Source organism: Micropterus salmoides, unplaced genomic scaffold (assembly GCF_014851395.1).
Source record: "Micropterus salmoides isolate LMB-PRFRI ecotype aquatic unplaced genomic scaffold, ASM1485139v1 Ms_hic_scaffold_16, whole genome shotgun sequence".
Lineage (NCBI taxonomy): Eukaryota > Metazoa > Chordata > Actinopteri > Centrarchiformes > Centrarchidae > Micropterus > Micropterus salmoides.
Genome location: NW_024040707.1, coordinates 13,952,838 through 13,979,997, shown reverse-complemented (window position 1 = coordinate 13,979,997; position 27,160 = coordinate 13,952,838). Strand labels below are relative to the sequence as shown.

Sequence of the window (27,160 nt, the reverse complement as noted above, 5' to 3'; positions counted from 1 at the left end):
TAGTTATGGATTTCTGTTAATACGCATAGAATCTAGTGCAGGAAAGATGAAAATTAACTCCATTCTTAATAATTTCTTTTTGTCTGATTTCAATAGAGGTGAAGGAAAAGATCAAATAGCTGCAGTTAGACTGAATCTTCTGAAACGTGACAGATGGAAAGCAGCACGCGATGAAACAAGGATGGCTTCTGAAAGACATACAGCCAGAGACCTTGTCTGTCATTCCTGCGCTATTCATTTTAATAACATCTTGTTTGAATGAGAGCTCTCCACATAAAAGTTTCTTTTTTGCTCAGAGTCTCGGAAAGAAACAACTACTGAGATGTTCGGGATAATGAACACAGCACAGTATAAACTGCATGTTTCCGTGTTGTATGTATGTTACTGCACACGTGGATTTGTGCACGCATGCGTCTGTTTTCAGGTCTTTTAGTTGAGTTTTTTTTTTGGAGGAGAGAGAAAAAATGACAGCTCAGTACCCAGGAGTTGTGATAAAGATTGATGTCTGATAGTTGCCATCTTCTCTTCAACAACATTACAAAATTGAGTCCCTCTGGAGGATGGCTGTTTATCAGACAGGGGCTTAAAAGGAAACAGGTGGACACGGGAATATGTGGAGGAGATGTGTGTGAATAGATTGAAAATGGTTTAAAGATGTTGAAATGGGCAGAGAGGGAAACTGATGTTTATAGAGAAACATTGGTTTCCTTCAAATGCACGTTACCAAAGTTTTTACTAGTGTTGACGCACTGTGCACTCTGAGTTTTAGCACAAACAGCTGTCTAATTCTACCTAAATCTTCTTTTTGAATTGTATGTTGTGATCCAAATGCTTTTTCGGGCCCATGAAAGTGGATTATCTTTGCTGCGTGACTCTCCTCCTCCTGTATTGTGGCTGTGCAGTTGTGCATTGAGCCACCAGGGAATCAATGGCTCATCTCCTGAAAGCTCTTAGTGGTTTTAAGCGTGAGTGGTTATGACTGAGTGTTAACCCCTTAGGAGTCTTCATTCAGACAAGATCCTCATTAGCCTCACACTGACCACCAAACAATGTGTGAAATGGCACATTTTATAATGCACATACTCTTCTTGACTTTAGCGTGAAAAGTACAGAGGCATAATTTGTAAAATGCTTAATTCTTCAAAACCTCCAAATACCAAATGGCAGTACAAAGATAGATAAGTAGTAAAATCCCTGCAGTCTGGGTGTAAATGATAGCTTCACTTAATCGCATCATATTCTGTTAAAAGAATATTTAATAGTCAAAATGTTAATGGAAAAATGTTCTTCTTCAGCTGGGTCTGTATGTATGTAGCTTTATTAGATTTCAGTGAAGATGTTGATATTTCCAGAGGAAAAACACAGACCTTTGTTTGCTAAAAGCAGGCATGGTAATTGGAAAAGGGACACTGGGACATAATCACTCCATCACAATCCTGGCATGGATTGTAAATATTCACACTTTGGTTGCAACGCAACCTGGAAGTGATGATGTTTTGTTCAGATGGAGAAGGTCATCTATAAAAAGCAGGGCCTAACACAAACTGAAGACAACATGTGTCTCAGGCCACACTGCTCCAGGCAAAATGTGTTTTCACCCAGAGGAAAAAAGTAGTTTTCACGTTTGTCTTCGTGTATGTTGTATTTTCTGGGAAGGGGATTCAGTTCCTTCACCCTTTGAGCAGTAGTGTGAATTGTATCTGGTCTCAGATGAATATTTGCAGTTTCACAGAGGTATTTTTTTTTGGCCAGTGTTTTTGGGCTATGTGCACCCAAACATGAGTATAACAGCTACAATATACTACCAGTCTGTTTGCTGCATGAGAAAGCTAGGTGGCGCAGTGGTGCATTGGTTATCACTGTTGCCTTACAGCAAGAAGGTTCTTGGTTTGAACCCGCTGGCCAGCTGGGGGAGTTAGCATGTTCACCCTGTGTCTGTGTCCAAACGTTCAGGTTAATTCCTGTAGCTGTGAATGTGAGCGTGAATGGTTGTTTGTCTCTGTGTTACGTGTTGATATATGATAGATAATGGGATGTAGGGCTGAACAATTTATCGAAACTGCAAACTGAAATTTTCAAATCGCAGGAGGTGCAATATTTGTTAAAGGCCAAATGTGTGTCAAAATACCATTTTAAAATTAAATATTGTCATGCTGACCTACACACCAGAAGAAATCTTTGTTTGGGACAGATCCTTCGGATGGGATGGGGGATGAAGTTGAGAAAGAAGGAGTATACTGTTCAAAGATGGCGCCCCATTAATTTCTATAAAAGCTCACGCCCCTTCCTCACTTTTCTGTGTTTTTGCGCAGTACAGTCCTTCTCCAGCCGAGCCGGTTGAGTGCGCGTGTGTTTGAGACTTCATGCTGGCCAAGCTGGCTGTCTTGCTCCTGGGATAAATTAATTTAATTATACAGCTCCTCCAACTGCTGTACTCTGTCAGCTCTTGTGCTAAATAATACGTGTGGGCCTCCACTTGTCCAAATTTCTCTTCTTTTCTTACTTCTAATAAACTAGTTGACTAATACTACTACTGTCACTTCTTCTTCGTACATATTCAACGTAGTGACGAAACACGCTCTGTAGAGCAGTTTGTCCATTTGGGCTACTGTAGAAACTTCCAATAGATCCTCCTAAATATTACACACTGAACCTTTAACACAACATAAACAAAAATATTTGGCAAGGATGCCTGAAATTTAATTATATTACAGTTGTGTCAAATATATAAAATAAGGTTAGGAGATTTGAACAGAAGTTGACAGTATCAATTAATGTCAGATAGCTAGGGCTAACTATTATTTTAAATTTTAAACTTATACCTATAAGTTTCAGAATCAAAATATTGTTTTTTCATTTAACAAAAGAAGAAAGACAAGCAGGTGTACAAGAACATTGCCTAAATAAACTAGCAACATAAAATTGGCACATTTTTAATGTAAATCAGGAACTATCTGATTTGAATCACACACCATTGATGCCATCTTGCTTTGATTGACAGTTTAGGATGCCGAGTGCTAAGGACACATTTCTGTCTGTACCAGAGAAATATTGAGGCTTGATGCTCTATAAATAACAGATATGTATTTATATGATAAATGTATGGTGCTGGTAAACCCAACCCCTCCTTGTGCCTCAGCTGGAAGTAATGATGACTGTGAATTGTTTTTATCTTATTTTACCAATAAGGTGGTGTCAATCAGAGCCTCTATTACCCCCGCGGCCTCTTACTCAGAGGTTCCTCACCAGCAACAAGAGAGTTTTAACCAGTTTTATCCCATCAACTTGTCTGAGCTTTTAAAAACAGTATCACAAATGAGAGTGTCCTCCAGCCCACTTGATGTAATACCTACAAAGTTTCTACTGAAAGTAATAGATTCTGTTGGGCCCCATTTGATCTCTGTTTTCAACAGCTCCCTATCTACTGGTTGTGTCCCTGATTATTTTAAAACGGCTTGCGTGAACCCACTTTTAAAGAAACCTGGTTTAGATCCCTCCCTCCCACAAAATTTTAGACCAATTTCAAAACTGCCTTTTATTGCAAAGATTCTAGAAAGATTTGTGTCCAAACAGCTGCTCACTGTACTCGAAAATAACAAAATATTTGAAAAGTTTCAATCTGGTTTTAGGAAGTACCATAGCATGAGACTGCCCTGCTTAAAGTCCTTTTAATGTCTGCTGATGAAGGTATGTGCTGAGTCCTGGTACTCCTGGACCTTAGCGCTGCTTTTGACACCATTGATCACAACATCATGTTAGACAGACTGAGGCACTGGGTGGGGATCTCTGGTACGGCCCTAGAATGGTTTTCATCCTACCTGTCAAATAGGAAGTTTTGCGTGTCTGTAAACAACTATGTCTCCTCGTTCTGTCCAGTTAAATATGGTGTGCCTCAGGGGTCGGTCTTACGACCCATTTTTTTTTCCTTGTATCTGCTTCCCCTTGGACATATTATCCATAAACATGGCATTTCTTTTCATATTTATGCTGATGACATACAAATATACTTGCCTGTCAGATCCACAGACCCTGGAATGCTGAGTTCACTTAACAACTGCCTTTGTGAAGTTAAAAAATGGATGTCAAATAATTTCCTCCAGCTGAACTCAGACAAAACAGAAATCCTGGTCATCGGGTCCCAGCAGATGGCAAATCAAATACTGCCATCTGCTGGTTCCCTAGTAAATCACATTAAGCCTGTGGCAAAGAACCTTGGTGTTTGGTTTGATAGTAATTTAAATTTCGAGCAGCACACCACAAAGCTTGTTCAATCATGTTTTTATCAACTTAGAAATATAGCAAAAATTCGATCTATGTTAACTTTTAAGGACACCGAGACCATTTTACACGCCTTCATCTCATCACGCCTGGATTATTGCAACAGCCTTTTCACCTGTTTAACCCAAAAATCTATTGATTGTCTCCAGACTGTCCAGAACTCAGCTGCCAGGCTTTTAACCAGAACAAAGAAATATGACCACATTACTCCTATTTTAGCTTCATTACACTGGCTCCCAGTATGTTTTAGAATTGACTTTAAAATTCTGTTGATCACTTTTAAAGCTCTTCATGGCCTCTCGTCTTGTTATATTTCTGAACTTTTAGTCCCATACACACCAGCACGTACCTTGAGATCCTCGGGCAGAGGTCTGCTGTCTGTTCCAGAGTCTCGACTGAAAACTAAAGGGGACAGAGCGTTTGCTGTCAGGGCCCCAAGGCTCTGGAACAGCCTGCCCGAGGAAATCAGGTCGGCTGAGTCAGTGAACTCTTTTAAGTCCCTTCTTAAAACATACTTTTATAGGAGAGCCTTTCCCGATCTTATTTGACTTTATTTTATCCCTTTTATTTATTGTATTTTACTAATTTTATATTTATCTTAAAAGTGTATTTTAGTCTTTTCAATGTTTTCATGCTTTTATCTTGTATTGTTTTTGTATTATTGTCTCTTGGGTATTATTGTCTTTACACTTGTTAAAGCACTTTGTAACTTGTTTTTGTGCTCTACAAATAAAGATTATTATTATTATTATTATTATTATTATGTACCATATATTACAATTTTATTTATACAAATATATTGAACTTCAGCTAAGAACTATGAGAATCAATAAAAAAGCAGACTTTAGAACTTTTTTCCCCATATCTACCAACATTTACACACATGCAGAAATATCTGTGATAGGCCAAATTAATTCAGTTCATATACTCACTCACTCACTTTTCATATAGAGCAGGTCTAGACCACACTCTTTGTATTAATCTGTATTAATTTCAGCCCACCAATGTATGAGTCAGACTCTCAGTTACAGTCAGATAGATTTTGTTATGGATAAGTGCCCCCTCTCCATGCTAAATTTCTAACTTTAGGGATGACAAAGGAAGATTGAACAAGGTATTTGGTCTAAAGTTCAGGCAGGGGGAGGTGTGGCCTAAAGTGTGCAAAAATGTAAAAACGCTGAACAGAAAACAGAAAAGGGGAAGATTCAAAAGGTATCCTTTTTCTCAGAAATAATGCCATTAAGCCAAGTACATTTATGTACTTTAAATGTAGTCACTGCTTTTGTGTTGCAGGATATGACTAGGCCTCTGTTTTGGAGAGAGTCTGGGTGCCAGTGAGGGATGAGAGTCTTACTTATTGTTGCTGCAGAACTGGTTGTGTGATCAAATCAAAGGGCAAGCAGGATGACACAGACTCTAATAGAGGCAACACATCACTGTCATTCTCATTATCTCCTTTCCCTATTGACCTCATCACCTCAGTAACGCTGCTCTCCCAGCACAATAGGTCGTTAGTTTATTAAAGTGTAAATAATGTTCTCACTGTGGAGCTGAATCACACCTGCAGGATACAGCTAACTGATCTGAATGCAGTAGATATTTGGAACACGTGTCAGCAGGCACAAACATGTTCCCCTACAAACTCCCACACATGTACAGTTACACCTCTTTAAAAGGAAAGCCTTCAGGGTTGGGCTTTGTCATCCCACGACACCGCACAGTGATGGAGGAGATAAAACCCCCATGAGTCTTACTCACAGTCCCCCAGAGCTAAGTCATACTTCAGTAAGTGAAATGGAGTATGGCAGGCCAGAGCTCCCCCCTTCTCAGAGCATTTAACATCAGTATTCTGGTATCAGATGTGGAGGTCCTCAAGGGAGCCAAGGAAGTGTGCTGTGGGAAACATGACAGAGGCGCAGACTGAGAGAGAGAGAAGTCCCAAATGGGGTGCAAGTACCTTGACAAACAGGTACTGGTCACAATAATCTCTTATGGATCAGATTTGACCTTTCAATTGTTTCCTTTTTGCCTGACGGGCTGTTGTCTTTACGTCCAGTTTAGCTCTGCCTTTCTTTTCATGACTGGGGAATCGTCGCACTTTGACACACAGTAATCCTTTTGACGTCATCTTACTCTCGCAGAAACCTGACACAAATTTCCAGGGTAAAAGGTTACACAGTGTATTTAAAAATACAATTGATCAGGCTCAGGCCACAGTAATGTGGAAGAAGTAGCAAAGCCAAATTATATGATTGTGCTATTGTAGGTGTACAATGGGCACTAATGAATACTTGATTGTGAATAACAGTGTTCATGGGAAAAGGCTATGGCTGCTTGCTTTAATGGCACTGTGATCTGTAGAAAAATATCAGAATTTGCTTCTGTCTTACATAATATACATATTATTTAATTCAGAAATACCTTGGACCGTACAGTCTTTCTAACATATTTACTTTCTAGAGGTTGTTCAATTATGTCAAAGACCCGGAGACACATTACTCTATTAATATTAGACGGTGAGTAATGTCTTCACATCCCAGTTGATATTTTCAAGTCTCCTATGTAAATGTCAAGCACAGTCGTATGTGGTTGTCATGCCATCTATCACTCTCAGTTGGAGACAGCAGCTTTTACAAAGGTCCAGTATTGTGAAAGAATGAGCAGAGAACTTCTCCCTGCTTTGTATGCGACCATGAAGCGTAGCATCTCTTCCTCATTCTTATTAAAGTCTGTGTGCATCTTGAATCTATTTCTCTCTTATATAGGCTATTTACTATAAATACACTTTTGGGTTGTGATCTCTTACAAACAAAAAGGGTTCACACGTGTCTTTCGTGTTTGGATGTGTCTGTCCAAAGAGAAATTTACTCTGTAAACTTTTCCCATGGTTTTATTTACGTCCTGTAAATGTTTGTGGGCTAATTAGGCCAAATTATCCAATATTTCCCAAAAACTTAGAGAAAAGAACAAACAAACTAAAATATCCGTCACAGGGGACATTTTACTGCAGAATGACTACTTCTAGTTTTGATACTTACATTTTGAGGATAATACTTCTATACTTCTACTTCGGTAGGATTTTGAACACAAGACTTCTACTTGTAATTCAGTAATTGAACATTGTTGTATTCATACTTTTACTCAGGTACTCTGAGTGCTTCTTCCACCACTGTTATTCAGTCCCTTATTATTCCACAGTAGAGTAATGTTTACTGGCGACCTGTCCAGGGTATACCCCGCCTTTCGCCCAATGTAAGCATCGATTGGTTTCAGCCTCCCGCGACCCTGTACACAGGATAAGCGGTTGACGATGGATGGATGGATGGATGGATGGATATTAATGTTTTGTTGTAAAGTACTTTATATACTTTTATAATAAAGAAAGTGATCTCATTCTCACTGATCATCCCTCCCCTTTCTTTAGTGTATTTTTATTTATTTTGCTCATTCTGAATGGTTATACCAAAATTAATTATTTTTGCCCTCCATCAGAGTAATTTTTTTGTAGATAATGGGAATGTGAGGAATAAGTGCAGCTCAGCCGTATAATCATTAGTATATTCTATTTTTTCGCATCTACAAAGTCTATTTCCAGCCTGCAACAGAAATCTGTGGAAAGGAAATGAGTATAACAGCTACACTGCAGCGTTCCTTTGAGTCATATGGAATAGGCTCCATTTCCTCTCCGCATGTGTGTCTCCTTTTCCTGATGTTCTGCTCTCAGACAATCTGCCACTGATCTCCTTCACCTTACCATCCCTCCTTTTACCTTGTCTGTTTTTCCTCACATTCACGCCCTTTGGCTCAAATAATTTCTCCTGCTGGACCAGAGATCACAGAAATTCATTTGGATGTACGACCCTGGCAATAGACCTCCACACTTTGGGGTCTACAGTCATTAAAACAATTTTTGGTGACAGTTATTGAGTTACATTTATTGTATTATGTGCCCCACACTTCACAGATGTCTCACATCTTATCCGATTTTCTCTAAATCTGGCTTCAAATTAAATCTGGTCTCAGCCAAAACTGCTCTTCGTAATTGATTTCCAGCACCACCCATTAAAATAACCCATTTATTCAGAAAGTGGGATGTAAATTAAGTTTAATAACGTTTGCTTGGTTGTAGTCTTGTAAGTTTAAACCTAAACCTGCAGCCCAGAACTTTTGTCTCCCCCTTCTGACAGCGAAAGTAACTGTCGACACATGCTTATGACATACAGGCTATGCTATACTGAGATGCTGCTGTCGCTACAGTTGTTCTCCCCTTCAGCTCTAGCAAACCAGTTTTATGCCAACCATTACTGGTTGGCATAAAACACATCACTACCGATTCGCCAGTGCAGGAAAGTCGCCACAGACACCAGATGTTAAAACTCCGGTATACTGCAAAATACAGAGAGATTTACCTGGCGGTGAGAGGCTTAATCAGTATTGTGTGAACTCGTTTGGCCAGGGCTTGAATGTAACAGATGTTCATTTATTTGTAAAAGTCCCGCACTCTAGCTTTAAATAAATAATAAAACTAGAAGAGTGCACTCAGTAGAGTGAAGCAGGTGTGTCAGGGGGTATGTGAGTGTAGAACAGGGAGGGCAGGGCAGGTTTGTTAGTCCATGCATGAGAGTAGTGGAATGAGGGGAGAATGTTTTTTTGTATAGTGTAAGTTTTCTTACATAGATGTATGCTTGTTTTCTTTAAGATGCATAGTGTAACCGAGCGTTCTGGGTTCGCCTAACTATATAAACTTCATAAGGAAACAATAAACAGGATGAATAGTCCAAACTTCTAAATTTAATCAATGTTATTTATTTAGAACATTTTGTTGTAACACACACACACAAAATAAAACCCCTCCCTACCTCCCTCTCACGATCCAAAACAAAGTTGAATCTCACTCCTGGGCTCCCTTACAGTCAAGATGTTAAAATGGCGAATACTGCTCAAGTATTGAAAGTTGAAAATCTAAGCTAGGGCTGGCCAATAAAACAATAACAATAATTATTGTGTAATAATTTTTCTTAATAACAAATGTTCAATTAGGGCTAGACAATAAAAAAAATAACAATAATTATCGCAATATAATTTTTTTTCAAGAACAATATAACAAATGTTCAATAAATATTCAATAAATGTTTGATTTTATTTACTTGAAACATACACGAATTAGGACTTAATTTTTTATTAAGATGGTTATTTTGTTGAGGAAAAAGGACTGAAAAAAAGCTTTTACTTAATTTTACTCATACATATGTGTTGAAAAAGATTTTATCATAAATGTTTTGAATGTTCTACCTCAGATTTGTGAAGTGATCCACTGTTTGGCATGAAGTGTTGACCATAAGGACGAGTTTAATCCACAAATAACCATCAGGTTTCTTCAACTTTCCCTCTGTAGCAGAAATCAGCCTTTAAACTCAAAAGAAATAAAGATTTGATTCTTATCGTGATAATTATCGATATCGAAAGATATGAAACTTTTTATCGTGATAACATTTTTGGACATATCGTCCAGCCCTGTGTTCAATACATGTTTGATTTAATTACTTTGAATCACGAAATCTACGAAATAGCACTTAATTTTTCTATTAAGATATTTAAGGGTCTGAAAAATATTTTACTTAATTTTACTCATGCAAATTTGTTGAAAAAAATTATAATTGTTTTCAATGTTCTGACCATAAACAATTGTTTAAAACCACAGTTAACCATCTGGTTTCTTCAACTTTCACTCAGGAACAAAAATCTAACTTAAACTTGACAGAAATAATGATTTGACATTTATTGTGATAAATATCAACATTGAACAATATGACATTTTTTATCGTGATAATATTTTTGGCCATATAGGCCAAACCTAGTCTTTTATAATAGGCTTCACCAATAAAATAGTTGTTTTTTTTAAATTGTGGATCCTTGCAACCACAAGAAGTCCTTAAGCATACAGTGAAATGTGCACAAAAATATTTGTCTGATTGGTCCAGTAGTATGCAAGATTAGCTGCAGACTGATACACACACACGACCTAACGCATGATCCCCTCTAGGCTTAAGCCTGGCAGAGATAATAAATCCGGTGTGATCAGCAGAGGGGCGTGGTAAACAGTTTTGAGGTCACGGGGTTGAGTTTCAGTAGTCCAATGGGTGTTATGTCTGATATTCATACTCCAGTTTTGTTATAAAGTTATAAAGAAAAAAGTGACACAGAATCAGGACTAGAGGAGTCTTTAAAGGGGAACTTAACAGGTTTCACACCTGTTTACAGTTGTATAAAGCCTTTTGTGGCTCCATAGGGAGCTGCACAAAGTCTGATAAATTGCCTTAAACGACTCTCCTCAACTCCACTTGAAGCTAGCAGCTTGAAGTTACATTAGCCACTGCTAGCGTATCAGACCCAAATGTCTGACCAAACTGTCAGCAAACAAGTTCCATTGTGGGTAATGTAGTTTAGCCAGGATTTTTACAATGAAGAAGAATGTGTGGAATAAAATAAAGACGATATCTCTGGTTCTGCTTCATCAATTTTAATAGTTTTTAAAAACTTGCGTTGTTCGTTGTTGCCTTTAAACAACCCTTATTATCCTTTTCTGACCTGGCTAAGACAGTCCCTTCTAAAACCACTGATGTTTTATATGCCTGTTTCCTCATCTGCCACCACTATGGTTAACGTTTGGTCAGGTTTAGGCACAAAAAGGTTAAAATTAGGGAAATATTGTGGTTTTGGGGTCACATTCAACTGCTTGGTTCAAGGTGCCCTTTGGATATTTATTGTAAACAAACAAAAGTTACCTTTACATGTAATATTACTCACCAAAATATGTTGTGTGGATCATTGAGCTCTAATAGACATGTTGAATAAGTCTCTTTCCATTTTTTTTTTAACATTTCAAAACCTGCGTTGTTTACATTCACGTTTTACAAGCAATTCCTAAAATGCATCTTGAAGAGAAAGGAAGCTTGCCGGAGGAGCTATGAGCGAGGATGCACCAGTGTATCCTTTGGAAGTCTTTTCGGCACCCGTGACAAATAAAAGATAAAAATGTTCTGCCCTTCACCTTTTGCGTAGAGCCATGAAAGGCTCTGTTCAAACTGTATTCCTCAATGACATTTCACCTTGATATTGCTTGTGTTTTTAGTGCTAAATAATAAGGCTAAAGGGCTACATGCAATGAAAGTAGTGACCGTGAACATTGTTAGGAAAGTGAGAGTCATAATGCATATTGGCAATAAAGGGCGCTTGTCAGTCACACATAAAGTAAGGTACAGTACACATAAAATAAACATTGCGATTCAGTTTCTTACCACTATGCTTCTTGGGAAGTGTAGTTATCTTCTACCTTCATGTCTTTGTGTGTGTGTTGGGGGGTTGTATGTACTCTTGTTCCTTTAATTTTTTTACCAGTGAACCATTTTCTTTTTTCTTTCAGCACAGTTGCTCATTGTTTGCACTGATGATTCAACCATAAGAGCTTAATGTCCATCCAAGCCTTGCTCCAGTTGCCAGTCATCAAACATTGTCTACGCAGAAAATGAGAAACTTAACTTCTGGAACCCTGAACGCTCAAAATATCTCCTCCCACTTCACTACACAGAACCATGGCAGGCAGTACACACCGCAGATCACTGCGTAGTTACAGATGGCATGGTGCGGTAGTAGAGCAGTAACTTTGTGCTCTATTTTAGTCAGTTATTCAAATTTTCCTAGGACAGTTAGCAGGGTCAGACCTTATTTTACTCAGATGTGGCTACAGCCTTGATAGAATGAATCATATAGCACAGCGTGTCACACCTCACAAGTGATGCATTGGTGATTACTATACATTTCTAAGCATATATTATCTTCATGCCTTATGCTTTATAAGCAGTTAAAGGAACTGTTTACACCAAAAAATATTCTCCTTGCTTCCTAGAAATTGTATGAAATATTAAGGGAGACAATTAAGAAGATACTTTTTGCTGTGAGTGTTTTTTATTTAATATAAATCCTCTTGTGATTTTCTTCAAATATCTCCTGATCTTCTCCGCCCACAGCAAAGTATGTCAAGTCCTCCCAGACAATTCTCCATGTCTTTTCCATCTCCTCAAAACAGGCGTGCATAAATACTCCTGTTATTCTAATCGGAGGCTGTGTGCCACCGCACGATTGGCTGAAAGCTGATGACTCATTTCAACAGGCTGGTGTGGGGCTAGCAAGAAGAGGGTGGGTGGACGGGTGGGCGGGTTAGGTGGTGCTGAAAAGAGGGTGCAGGAGGCGGGAGTAAAGCTTTCTCCCACCGCCTGTACGCTTGTGTGCATTGCTGATGTCAGAGCATGCTGTTTCTCACACACAAACACTCCCTGTAAATACTTGCAAAGGGAGTCAACTTATCAATCTTATATACACTTTCTCACTGTTTTTCTGTTCATCTCGTCTCATCACGGTTGCCTTTAGTCAGACTTGAGGAGAGACACAAAGCCTTGAGGAGGGAGAGGGAAGGATAGAGAGAGCAAGAGAGTGCAAGAGAGAGAGAGAGAGAGAGAGAGAGACTTGTGCTGATCACAGAGTCTGCAGCCCCCAGCCTTCCCTCTGTTGCTGCTTCAGTACGTGTGAAAGGGTGAGGCAGCAGAGGCAGAGCTGGTGTTTGTGTCTAAGACTCGAAGGGAAGAGGAGGACGCTGTGAGCTGTGCAGCGCAGAGCAGAGCCAGTCAGTCACTCTGGTATGTGTCCAATGTGAGTGGCTCAGTCCAGTCCCTGCGCATCCTCTGCCGCTGTCTGAGCAGCCTCGCACACCAGGACTCTGACACCAGCCACACAAACAGGTGAGTCTCAACAGCCTCATTATGAACTGCTCTCAGCAGTGTACTGCCAATTTGACTCGACACTTTGATATGATTTGTTATATTGATTATCGTTGGCGAATGTATATGTTTGCTGTGCAACAGAATGTATTGATTTAACACGGATTGCTGAAAGTTCTCATAAGAAATGAGGTTTATCCATCATCAGTTGCGTGTGCATTTAGATGTGACGAGGTATGTTTGCGTGTGTGTTAGTTTGTGTGAAGGCTTGTTTACCTCTTGACTGACAAGTGAAAAAGACCACTGGGACTTGGGGAAAACGTTGCCTCTGATAGTAGTGCATCCGTCTGATTTCATCCCCGTTTCCCCATGTGTAAATCCATGTGTCAGTGAAAGTGGGTGGAGTGGGAAACGTTTCAGCTCTGCTACTGTTATCTCAGTCTTGTTTAGACACAGAAAAAAAACCCCCACCACGATGAAGATGCTCTCAGATGCTGTGGTGGACTATGATGGAATGCAGATTGTGCATGCATTTTGGTTTGCAGCGCGTGTGGGCACAGTCATTTATTGACAACTGTCATGAAAATCTGCAGGTGTTTACGTTTCAGATTTATACTGTTTTTCTGGAGCTTAGTATGAGCCTTTTGTCTCAACTGCGCAAGAGAACTACTGCATTCATCCCTAATTGGTGTAGCAGTGACAGGATGCGATCACAGTGGTTTAAGATTGTAACAATATTCTCAGTTCAGTGTCTAATCCAGTACATAATAAGGTTTTCAACATACTGGCCTGATTTCAAAAACAGAGCTGACATCCAATCAGAGAGGCGTCTAATGACCAAGATTATGCATGCCCCTTTTTTCTTTAATATTATATGCAAAGTGGAAAATATTATTATGTGGTATATAAAGTTGTAATGATGAATAACATATTTTGTTCCCAACATGTTCACCTTTTGACTGCATGTCTAAAAGTGATGTCACAGTTTTTTTTTCATCATACTGAATGTACTTTTTGCTAATTGCTTTGGCCATGACTGAGCTCGAACTTGCTTGTTTTTATTGTGATACACAGGTGTCTTCTAACCTCTCATCTCAAGCAAGCATTTCAGAATTCAGCACCTTCTCCTCCCTATCCGTACGTAACAATTGTCGCTTGTACTGTTGCATCCTGGAATGTAATTTGTGTGTAATGGCAGCTTATTCACCGCAGGGAATCAGCAGGTTGGTCCAGAATTGATTCCTCCAGTGCGCAACCTGTTGAATCAACTTCGGGTCTTTTGAAGTTTGTCTGTGAAGTAAGTCTTAATCTGCTTACTGACTTACTTCAAGCCTGTATGATTTGCGTACAGAGAGGACAGAGAAAGACGAGGCTTTGAATGGGGCCATATGGCTGAAGAGATTTCACAGAGAGACATTGTCAGTGTCGAGATGGTTTAAACCCTGGAACCATGACCGTGATCTGGGCTGCCAGTGAGAGTGAAAAATCCCCTCAGTGTTTGTCTCTCTCACTGTGGATGCTGCTGTTGTTTGCCCCCCTGACTGTCAGTCTGTCACTATGTGATGCTGAGGAATCAACCACAGCTCCCCGTTGACCCTGCCACATCCCTTTATCACCCATCCCTCAATATATCTGTCCCCCCCATCCATCCATCCATCCATCCCTTCACGTTTTTCCCACCGGGCTTCAAATGTTTGTCTCTTCACTTTCACCGAGCACCTCCCTCCACCCCCCTCTGCTCTGGTCGTCACAGAAACGGCTGATTCAGGAAGGGTGGGCGGGTGTCTCAGAGCTCTTGCTGCTCTGCCCCATGCGGTGCTTTCACAGTACATTTCTGCTTCTGTGCTGCTTTTATGGCCCTGATATGCTGACAGTTCAGGTGGCTCAGTCAGACGTTATACAATTGTGTCAACTACACAAAGGCTGTTTGTTCAGTTCCCTCAAAGGACATGTTCGGTATTTAGAGTTGCATTGCCATTGATGTTCAGTTTTTCTCCCAAACAACAGCACGAACATAGGGAACCTCTTCATTGCCCGCTGACAAATCACCAATGCTGGGAGATTTTTTTTTAAAGGCTTACTTTGCTGAATTTGCGCAGATATTATTTGTTTCTGACGTCAATGCCTGTCTCTTGACTGGTCAAGTCATTAAGTGTTGGGTTGATCCTGAGAGATCGCAGGCCTATTTTGGCTTAAATATATATGACACCTGGGTCGAAGTCGCACTGTGTGAGTTTAGAGTCTACACTGAGGTGATTAATAATGTAATATACCATGACCGAGTCATTTAATAATAGATTTGCTATGACCTTTCTTACATAAGGTTGCTGAAGCGGAATGAAAGTGATGGCGTACAGAATTGAAATGAATAGATGGAAGTGAAAGAAAGTTCTTGGATAAATTATCCCCTTCTTAACCGTGCATTACAGGAGACCTCCCACTCAAAAAATACTGTGTGCCAGATAAAAGATTTGCTTCTGTAATTACAGAGCAATTTATCAGAAGTGGCTTTTTGTTTTTGTGTTGTGGTTTTCTCCATTTTCTTGGGGGGGGGGGGGGGGGGGGTAGCTCTGGTTGCCATGGCGAGCTTGTACAGTAGCTTAAAACACTGCATTTTAGAAAGGCTTCTGAACAGGAAATGAAACCTGTGTTGCACCACAGTCAATTCCAAGCAGGACCCCATGAGCTCATCCTGCTGTGCCTGATTAAATTAAAATGGGAATTTGTATTCACTGAGGAGGTAATGATGAAGACCAGATCTGTCTAAATTGTTGTGCTCCCTGAAAATCAAGGTTTTGATGTTTTTGTTTTCACTGCACAAACACATTATTGATCACAGAGTCTTTCTACGGCACACTATCTCTGACAAATTAGCTGTTGCAAAAAGTTTCTTGCAGTTAATATATTATTCGACTATTTACTGTTGTTTAAACAATGATGAATGAAGAACAGGGTCTAGTGAGTCTAACCCAATATTTATATTATCGACTTGCTCCACACAGTACTTGATCTCACCTTATTTAATGAAAATGTCTCAGATGATCTTTTTTTTCTTTTTGAGAAGAAAAAGGTATAAATGTATGCAGGCTGCAGGGGTTTTTCCACCCTGCAGTGTTCAGCCATTACAGTCAGTGACGCAGCCCGAGACTCACACAGCACACTGCAGACCCGTCACAAGACACAGCCAGAACAAAGAGCATACACACTGTCATCTAAGAGAAAAATTCAACATGGATGATAACACAGAAGCAGCCTTTTGAAAAAACATCAAAGGACTGTGGATTGGGAGAGTGTGACATACAGTACGACTCCATGTGCTAAGACATGAGTGGCTCACTCCTGCTACTTGTCCCAGGTACCACTGTAGCAGCGGACGCCTCAGGTGGGACTCACGTCTGTGCGTATATACCGTCACCTGTTCACTCTTTCATGTGAGGTTGTAAATGTTTTGGCGGTTGACAGATGACGACAACCATAATGTCAGAAACTCTGATGATATACAGTATGTGCTACCACAGCCTTACTTGATAGTTCAGCAAGCCCATAACTAAACCACAAAGGTACATTTATAACAGAAAGAAAGAAATGCTAAGTTATGGATATGGTATATGTAAGGTTTTATATTAGATTTATGTAGACCCCAGCCAAAAGACTTTAATTGCTATGATGGTTACAGGGTAATCAGTAAGCAAGTGTTAAATTCACTCTAGGAAGTCTACACAATACGAAATATTGCAATGACCTGAACATTTCAAAACAAGAAACATTGTTCGTTACAGGCATCTTCAATTTGTATAATATTGTATAATACTTACACAAGAGGAGAGGCTCTTGTGCATTGTATTAGATACAAGAAATAGTCTGTCAAATGTATTCAGTCACCAGTAATACAGTAGTTTACTTAGAATGATAATAATGTAACATTTCAAAACAGTAGATGAAAACAAACTTTTAATTACTTTTAATTTTGCAGGCTCTTCTCTTGTTGGGGCCAGGGGACTTAGTTCCACTATTCTACATGCTCCAGGAGCTACAAGATAAGAAAAGATGTTTAAGCCCGTTTGTCTGTCTTGTACATTTGACTTGTATCTATTATATATTTTCCTAACTGTCAGCACATCCCATGAAAAGACAAAAAACAATAATGAACTGATCTTATTGGCAGGTATTCGCTTTTGAGCCAAAGCCTAATGCAGGTTATTCCTCTGTGCCATGAACTTCTAATGTTGTCCACATTGTTGCACTGGGTGATGTGTTCTTGCATTGCCATGAACATGGGCAGTTCATTTTGAGTTAGTCCCACATCTGCCATCCTACTGCTGTAAATACTCACTAGAGCACCAAATCTGCAGCTGAAAATAGTCAACTAATGTGCTATTTACTTCAGTTTGATTACTGTAACTGTGCTAGAAACTATAGTGGCCAGCTGTTTTTCAAAAATTAACTATATATTGGTGACCTATTTTTACTTCAGCGGTACCCAGTGGTTTTGGAGGTGAGTGCCACAGGCAGGGATGGAAAGTCAAAAAGTAGACAGAGAGACAGACTAACACATTGTTGGTTCTGGTCTTTTAATTTGGATTCATTGGCAATAACAAAAAGGCAGAATATTGCCAGTCTTACACTTTAAAACCCATGATTACAAACCATCAGGATTTTTAAGAAACCTGCATCTGACCAGAATAATGTGGAATAAATATGCTTCTATCCCTTTAAAATAAAAAAGGCTTTGACCCCTCACAAAACACACACTCACCAGTTGTTCAAAACTGACCAATCAAAACTGTACAACTAGCGGACCTCACATTTATGTAATATTAGATTATTTAAATTTTGCTGATGCAAGGGAACAACAAATCCAGACTTTGTTGAAAAAGATTTTTAAAAATATATATTAGCAGTGGAACTCACTGCTGTAGGGAGATCGTTGCCCTTTTGATTTGCTGTGCAGATTAATGAATGTTTTTTCCATTATTAACTTACTACAGTCAGCAGCCACCATGACTGATATTCCCAATAAGTTGGCCGTGTCTTTTAACTGAACTGTAGGACTGGGTAACGATCTGGTGTGGAAGAATATCTCAAAAACGTTGAGTGAAAAGTGACCGTATGTTTGCTGTCCACATCCAAAAAGGACCATTCTCCTTTTAAGATATGAATGAGAGAAAAATCTGATGAATCATGCTGTAGGTGCAGGTGCAGACGGCTTGATTTGATTACCATGTGGAGGGAAAGGTGAATATTTAGCCTCCAACCGGTTGTTACCACAATCAAGCTTGAAGTGCAAGCTGGATGATTCCCTGCGGCTGGTTGCTGTCTGATGACTAATGTTCTCCCAAGCGCCATGTTAAAGACTGTTAATTGGTTGGAATAAACCAATCATTAACTTGCCCATTAAAGCTTATTGTAGTGCTGTGACCTCTGTGGCTCCATCCTAGCAAACTTCTGTAATTGTTCCCAATGCTGCGTCGTGGTCCTGTCTGCGACATTATTCAGGACTCACCAACACCAACGTCCTGACTCACTTTTGTTCTTTAAAGATTCCTCAACACTTAGTGTCAGGGTGTTTCTGCGCTAACCTCGCTGTTCTGGCCAAAAATTTCCCATCTGGGACCACTCTTCCTACCATCTGCTCCTCTGCTCCCTCATTGGCTGGCCCATTTGACAGCTGTGAGACCTCTGGTTCAAAATGGCCCCCGCACACTTTTGTTGGACAAAAAAGACGAAAAGGAGGTAAGGTGAAAGAACATTCATAAAGCTCTGGGTTTAAACCCTATTCACCACATTCCATTGCTTTTGCGCCATGGCACTGTATGTCTCAGCAGTTTCCACCCAATCTCTGTGTATCCTAGAAAGTGCTGACCGGATCACGATAGGGATCACTAAGAGAACAATATCCAGTTTATGCTTAGTCAGAGGAAGGCTCTTTCCCTAAATTAAAAGTTAACATCCAGAGAGGAGTTGAAAGAAAGAGACAAACAGGGACAAACGGTGGCGGCTGTCAGTGCCGGTGTACGGATTATTTCCAGGGGAGGGTGACAGCAAAATGGAAATGCTGCTGCTGCTGCTGCTGCTGCTGCTGCTGCTGGTGTTGATTGTGGTGCGAGTTTGGCCTCACTGACTGATGCTTACTAGGAAAGTTAACTTTAGGGGAATCATCTGTGGAGCTGCTGTGCCCTGAGGTTTAGTACTCACTCCATCTTCATACTAATGGCATCATTAGTGGGCTTCTGAAATAGCATTTTCCTACTCACCCATTTACATGAACACGCGTCACAGAGGTACATAAAATACACAAGGAAAACATACTTAATGAGACAATCTAAGCCCATTTATGATTATAAATGACATCCTACTATTTAAAGTAGGAAACAATTGTGTTACCTGCCTCCATCTTACTTTGATACTTACCAATATTGCATACAGAGGGAAAATTTCAAAATGTGCTTTTCTGTGAGACTGACTGCTACACTATATATCATGAGTCCTTTTTCTTTTTCACTTTTCTCAGTGACATATTTTCCCCTACCCTTACAGGGATGATACGAAAGGATGGAGGAACTGGCACAACATGTACCTGCCAAATAGGACATCCTTCCACAAGCGTCATTGTGAAGTGACATCATTTCGTAACATTTTTCACATCTCTCAGCTGATGCCTTTCAACTGATTAATCAAGCATGCACAATCTGAGAGTATATACACAGGGGGATGTTTTTTTTATCACATATTCCTACCCCTTTTATGGACATGACCAGTATAAAATATTATTCACCTTTCAACGGGGTTGCATTTCACTCTCCAAAATCTTAAATGTTCACTTGCTTGCCATAAGCAGTAATTATTTAACAGTAATGTTAAGATGCAGTCTGCACCATCCGACCTATAGCAAGCACTGTCACTATTGCTAGCTATAAGGTGCGAGAGTTTTTTTTGTGTCAAATTCTTAAATGAACTTTATGAGTGAAACATTTTTCATTAATTAATCATTTATCCATTTTCTGGCGGGCCCAGAAAGACTCTTCCTTTGTACTCCAGCTTCTTATAGACACTGAAGCCCAAGTTTATGATCAAACAAAATAGATTTTACTACTTACTTTGTTTAACCTACTTCTATTGTTAAAGAGATCTGTTTTGTTAGTTTGCTCTGAAAATTGCATTTTTAACCATTAAGGCAACACTTTACTTTAAGTCTCCTTATTTAGCATTATACGCAGTATATAAACATTTAATGTTTGGTTCATAACACACTAGAATGTGGTTGTAAGTAGATATAGCTTTTTATTAATGTAACTATAACTCCCTTTTTTGGCCACCCATAAGTGAAGGCTGATGTATAAACAGATAAAGATGCCAGTATTGTAAAACACTGTTGTATTAACATAAAATATATCTTCATAGGGGAAGTTACAATTGTTTGCAAATGCTTACAATTGGGCTACATTATTAGTGTGTTTTAAACTATTTATTAAATGTTTGTATACTTCTTAAAAATGCTAAATAGGGGATGTAACAGATGCACTTAATATAGCTAGTATCAATCATTATGCAAAAAAATAAAGAAAAGAGTCTTTTAAAAAAGAACATTTAAAATGCATAGGATGCCCTTTACTTCTCACTCCAAGGCGTTCTGGAAGGGTTCTCGCTCTTTGTCGGATCCAAAAGGCATTTTACCAATTGGAACGTTCTTAAAGATGGCGGACCTCAATCGATTTCCAGGTCACAGAGAAATGAAAGGACAAGGAAGTATAAATAAGCAGCTGGAAAGAACCTCGTATCACCCTGATGTCCTGGTTCCAAATTTAGCAGGGGCATTTGCAATGTGTGCCATTGGCCTGTCTCTCGCAAATCTCAGTGTCAACTATCTTGTGAAGACAAGAAAGTTTAAAATTACAGAAATAAAGGTTTATGGTTTTACAGCAGACTATATTGCTTTGACTTGCATTATAATATACACCAATTTATCTTTTTTATACTTCCATCAGATACCTTATAGGCCTATCTTATATTTCAATGCATATAAACCAGAGAGGTATTGCCAGCAAAGCGGTTCAGTAAACTTTTTTCAGTTCAGGGTTAATTTACAATCAGACACAAAAACAAAAAAATGATGGTTTCACAACATGAGAAATGGAAATGTTGTCCTTGACTTTTTGTTATAGTTGCCAGTTTCAAGAAGCTTTTTAGACATTATTGTTGACAATAGTTATGTTGCTGTCCAAAATACCTTCCAACTAAATTAGTGTATTTTTCACTCTGGGTAACTTAAAAAACAAGATTAAACCCTAAAATCCGGGCGGTTGCCGGAGCTGATCGTGGACATTATAGTCAATGCTCGTGAGTCCACCAGACGCGGCCGCAGCACGTCCCAGAAGCGGCTCCGCAGAGAATAGGTAGCAGGTCTATTTTTGCCGCTAGCAAACTCAAGCGGCACATACTTTATCGAACCAGGCAGGAAGTCAGACACAGAAGGGATAGAGAATCGGGTCAATTTTCAAAATAAAACACCCTGTGGAGACTCCCGATCGTAAAACCGCAATAAACACGGTTAAAACGGACAGAGAAATCAAGAAATCAATTAACTATGTAGCCTACCTAATCATAGTAGAAGCACAAAATGCAAACACTGATTACCAACAAAACATGTCAAAATCAGGCAGACAAAACGCTCTGATTTTGAAATGCTCATTGTGGGATTTGCAGCCTGAAGTTAATGGAACAAAACGGGGTCACAGAGAGCCGTGAAGAAGGTAGTAGAAGCACAAAAATGACAAATTAAGTCTATAATGTGGGGCAGGCTGCATGCTCCGCTGCTGAAACGCTTGTGAGACGCTTCCAGTGAACTTTGACACTGGGCTATGAAAACATCAAACCCGTGGCCGTAACGTGCCAGTCAGTGGATTCCTGGCGTTAGGCACAGCTAAATGCTAACGTCAACATGCCAACATGCTGATGTTTAGCAGGTATCATTTTTACCTTAGTTTAGCATGCTAACATTTGCTAATTAACACTAAAAACAAAGTACAGCAGAGGTTAGGGCGATGGGAATGTCATTAGTTTAGCAGGCATTTGGTCATTGATGGCATTAGTTAAAGAGTAAGGAGATCACCAAAGTTACTACAATTCCTCCTGAACATAAATGTTGTGGCAATTATTTCAGTAGCTGTTGAGATCTTTCACTCATAACCACTGTTAAATGTAAATGTAAATGCTCTGTATTTGTATAGCGCCTTTCTAGTCTTTTTTTTTTGAAAGTTCTTTTACACTACATCTGCATTCACCATTCACACACATTCATTCACTGAGCCTAAGCGTTAACCTCGTAGTGGTGCTAGAGGAAACATTATTAGGAAACATCCTTTGGGGACCATGAATGTCTGTACAAAAGTTAGTGGCACCGCATCCAATAGATGTGGACATATTTAAATCTGGACCAAAGTGATTGACTGACATTGCCATCCATAGAGTGTTCCTAAAATTTATTACAGTTCCCTCCAACTTTGTCATCCCTTATATGGAAAGAGTTAGAGGCACTGCTATTCATAATTTAAGTTGATTTAATTTAAAATGTTCTAACAAGGCAATTTATGTTATGTATGTAAATGTAAAACTACCACTACACCCCGGAGATGATGAAGAAAAAGTCAACAATGCCTGCTTGATGCTTTAAATCTTCCATGCCCATGAGGCTGCGGTAGAATTACTTCACAGACCAAAACCTTTGGTTTCCCCTTATGAGCTCTGCGTCACTCTAAATGGCTTTGACGAGATGAGAATGTGACGCAGGCAAAGCTGTTAACTGTTACACCTCCTTTGTGAAAACCACACACACACTCTCAAATACTTTTAACCAGATCCTTTCCATGGCTGCACCACCTGCCTCTCATCAACCCCCTCATCAAGCAGAATAAGATCTCTGTTAATCCACTTGTCTCAGCCCATCTCGTACCAACAGCGCTCCCACTACAGGGCTCAGCTGTTCCCTTAGGGCTTCCTGGATGCCAAGAGTAAAGAAAGGTGCTCACAGCCTACACACATGCACCCTTTATACTGCTACCTCTCTCTCTTTTATACACACATGCATCTTTGCTCTTTACTTTTATTGTTGTTTTTTCTCGGTAAAAGACAAGGTTAGTGAACTTCAGAAAGGCAGGCGCATACAGGAAATCTCCAGTAGTGGAAAGTAAATCATCTGTAATCAGTAGAGTTTTGAGATACTTGTGCTTTACCTGAGTATCTCCTCTTTATGCAACTGTACCTCCCACTTCTACCCTACTACATTTCAGAGAGAAATATTGTACTTTTTACTCCATTGCATTTATGCGTGGACTAGTTATGAGTTACTTTTCAGATTTTACGTCAAGAAAATATGTGACAAGCGTATAAAATACAGCACATTGTTATGATGAAACCCAACCCTTTTGGCTTGTGACCTCTTATAACTGATTAGCTTCCCCTTGACTAGCTACAATTGTAAAATGCTACTTACACATTGATGTGTCAGTAACTATCCAATAATGTCATATATAATAATATATCAATAACGGGACATTTTGTTGATAATACTTTATGAACTTTATTTAAGTAGGGTTTTGAATCAAAGAGTTGTACTTGTAATAGAGTATTTTTAATTGTTGTATTGGTACTTTTTCCTACACTGGAGATGCTAAGGTTTGATTTGAAGTGAAGACCATTGAGTGAAAACTTGTAACGTGTGTGTGTGTGCGACCCCGCTGCGCAGTCACTCAGTCCTGTGGCACAACAAATCATCATCAAATCATTGATTTGTATTTGTTTACAGCCACTGCTCCCCGCTAGCTCCTAAATGTTTCTCTACGTATTTCTGATTGTGTTGTTCCGTCAATTGTGGCTCCTGATGCTTGCTCTCTCATCTGGCGAGGGTGTTCACAAAAGTAGAGGAGTAATGGGAGTTATTTTGGCTGCAAAGTCCTCTGGAGGACCATCAGGGGAGATCCAGTACCAAGAAGGTAATTGAATTTGAGGTTTCAGCTAATGATTTTTCCAACAGCGGGGCATCCCCCCTTCTCCTGGGCTCGCAGTGTCATGCATGGCCTGCGCAGAGTGTCGCTCAGGCAAGCCCTAAATCATCCAATCATGGCTTTGTAGAAGCTAAGTGCCTCTTACTCTTTAACAGGTGTGATTTAATAACACTTGTTAATCCATACATATACACAGCTTTCCATTTTGTGTGTAATCTTATAGGCATTGCTGAACAGATGTTAATCTAGATTCATTGCCTTTGGACAAGAGCATCATTGTTAAAAAGCTAATGAATCTCCTTGAGCTCAGGATACTATTTAAGACCTCCACATATGAATTCATTAGTGGTTTTATTTAGGTTATTGTGTCTTTAACTGGGATTTGTTTAACCACTGACAACTTCCTGAGAACCTACTGAGCCTGGAGTGTGAAGTTCTGTAATTATGTCTGACCAGAGCAGGGTATTGTATGTTTGACCTTTCCTTTTTTAATTAATCTACCTCTAAAATGTCAGATGTTGACATCTCTACCTCAGGTTATACAGTAACGTGTATAATTAGCTTTAATCTATGAGACTAGATTGATATTTCTTCAGTATCTAAGTATCCTTAAAAGTAGTGTACGTATAAACTCCGTTAGACCTCATGCTGTCTTTTGCCCCAGACAGACAACTTTTGAAGCTGCAGTTAAATTTGGAACCTGGCAACTTCAAGGCTGATTGGGTCTCCATTTGTAGTTCAGTCAGGAACACAGACTTCTCCCCTTAGACCCCCTGTCTCCTCACCTCCATTGTTATCCTTTTATCCTTTTTATGTTGCTCCACATAATCTCCATCTCACTTTCTGTCTTTTCTTTCACCAAGTCTTATTCCGGTGTCTACCCTCTATTAAGCTGTTTAATATATTTATTTCTCTTTCCAGCTTGGAAGCAGCTCCTATCACAAAATGAGTGGGTATCATAATTGCTCCTCTTATCCCACCCCGGCTCAGCCCACTGCTCTCTCTCTCTCTCTCTCTCTCTCACACACACACAGTCGTCTTCCCTGGTGCTGTGCTGTAACCCATTTAGGTGCGACATCTTGTCGTTACCCTTCAGCTGCACAGACTCACCACTAATGACCACCAGGTTTTTCTCATTAGTTGATTATGTTTTGTGATAAAGCCTACAGCTTTGAGGTGTTGGCTGAATGGCTTTTAGGCTAATGGTAACTGATCACCTTTGTACACAGACCAAAATTGGTCCTTTTTTGCACTACTTGCATTGTCATGGCCGTCTATTATGCCCCACTGGATTCATTCATCCCCACGGACCAGCAAGTGTTTGTCTTGGTGAACGCCAATGAACTTTTCTGCAGAAGCCCACTTCATTGTGGCTGAGGTCAGAGGCCAGTAAATAAAAGGCTCCATCAGAGATAATGGTGGCGCCCACTGGTCTATATGTAATCATACACTTACCGGTGGCTGCCCAATATCATTTTTCTCTCAGCCTATTCCCGTTTTCCAATCATGGAGGTGATTCACACAGTTACAAGTTAGGAGGGAACACCTGCAGCATCTTCAGGCCGTCACATAACATGCATACACAGATTTGTTCCTTACAGAATCCTTGTCGGGTTTTGACTTGATCTATTGAGATCTGATCGATTTGTCTCATTGTCTGCTTCTTCACAGTACTGTCACAGCCAATTTATACTTCTTTGTTCGCTTTAGAACGACTGCCGTGAGTCATTGCATGTCCATTGTTGATCACAAAAGCACTGTTTTAAAAAAAAACAGGCTACAACACTGACGGAGGGTGTCAAATGAATCATGCCTTCAGTGGCTACTCTCTCCACTCTTTTGACTTTTGGGATGGTACCCAACTCTACATAGTCAATACTGGATTCCCTTTCTTTAAACCCAAGGATTCAGTGGAAAACAGATGTTGGTGGTGGTGGGTTTTCCACTAGAGAACTCTTTCTTGATTTTTGTTTTTTTTTCCCCGAGTACAACATCTTTTCAGAGCACACTGAGCTATCTTCTGTGCTTTTTGTTTACAGCACAATGATGCATGAACCCGTGGTACTGAAGTAATATTTAAAACAACCCTCAGCCCATTTCAAATTTCTAGGGTCCATCTACTTTTCTTACAAAATAGCATGAACACTTAGGAATAGGACTCGCTCCATTTTCCAGTGTACCACTCATGCTTCATCATGCTACCCCTTCATGGCTGAGCGTTCCAGGAACAAAGCGGTCCAGGAACATGAGCTCAGACAACTCATCTCCAGACTGAACACCAAAAGACATCTCTTTCGTATGCACAGCACTTTACACATACATGGGGAGCAGTAAATTCTTCCCATATGGCAGCATCCACACATTTGTCAGCCCTTCTGTGTTGTTTTGTTTTTTTTTTTTAAAGTTTGCGGCCAGCTCGCTGCCAGTAAAACAGAGATAATGAAAATGTATTGAGATTTCTAACATTAATTCGGGAAAGAGCGCTGCGATTGTGAAATTCACACTGCTGTAACATCGAAGTCAAGTTGGTATCAATCATAGATGTCAGAAAAGAAAAAGGCTTTCTTTACTTAGCCCTGAATAAATTACCTCTTTTATAATTCATCACATTAGGAGTGTGTGGATACTGCTGTTTCATATGTGTGTCATTGTCAGTGCTGGACCCATGAGGGTAGCTCTATGTTTCATATTAATACTTTTTTAAATTATACTCGCCAACTGATAAAGTAACATAATGTAATATCTTTTTTTTAGTTTTTTAAAAAGATATATAAATATTTTTTGCCTTTAATCAGATCAAGTCGAAGAAAGACAGGAAATGCGGGGGAGAGAGAGGGGGACATCAAAAAGGCCGCAGGTCGGATTGTAACCTGCAACACTGCGACAAGGACTCATCTGTAGTACATGGGGCTTGTTAAAAAGAAATTAAAGAAATTTTTTTTTTCAAATAACACCAGGTTCCTCTCAGGATCATACAGTATTTGTAGCATAGAAATCTAATAAATATCTGTTTAGTAAGATGACATGAAAGATCTCTTAAAGATGTTTCTCATTGCTGTGAGTGCCTTATATCGTCTCCCTGAAGGGGGTTTCTCAAATTCATTAAAC

At 39.6% G+C, this 27,160-nt stretch overlaps 1 protein-coding gene across 1 annotated transcript in view; it reads left to right on the top strand.

The window, feature by feature from the left end:
* Nucleotides 1-12,556: 12,556 nt before the first annotated feature.
* LOC119905906 (prickle-like protein 2) overlaps nucleotides 12,557-27,160 on the top strand; it is a 37,689-nt gene continuing 23,085 nt past the window's right edge. Inside the window, exon 1 of the mRNA XM_038723280.1 lies at nucleotides 12,557-13,073. The gene's annotated coding sequence lies outside the window, so the exon portion shown is untranslated. The remainder of the gene's footprint in view (nucleotides 13,074-27,160) is intronic.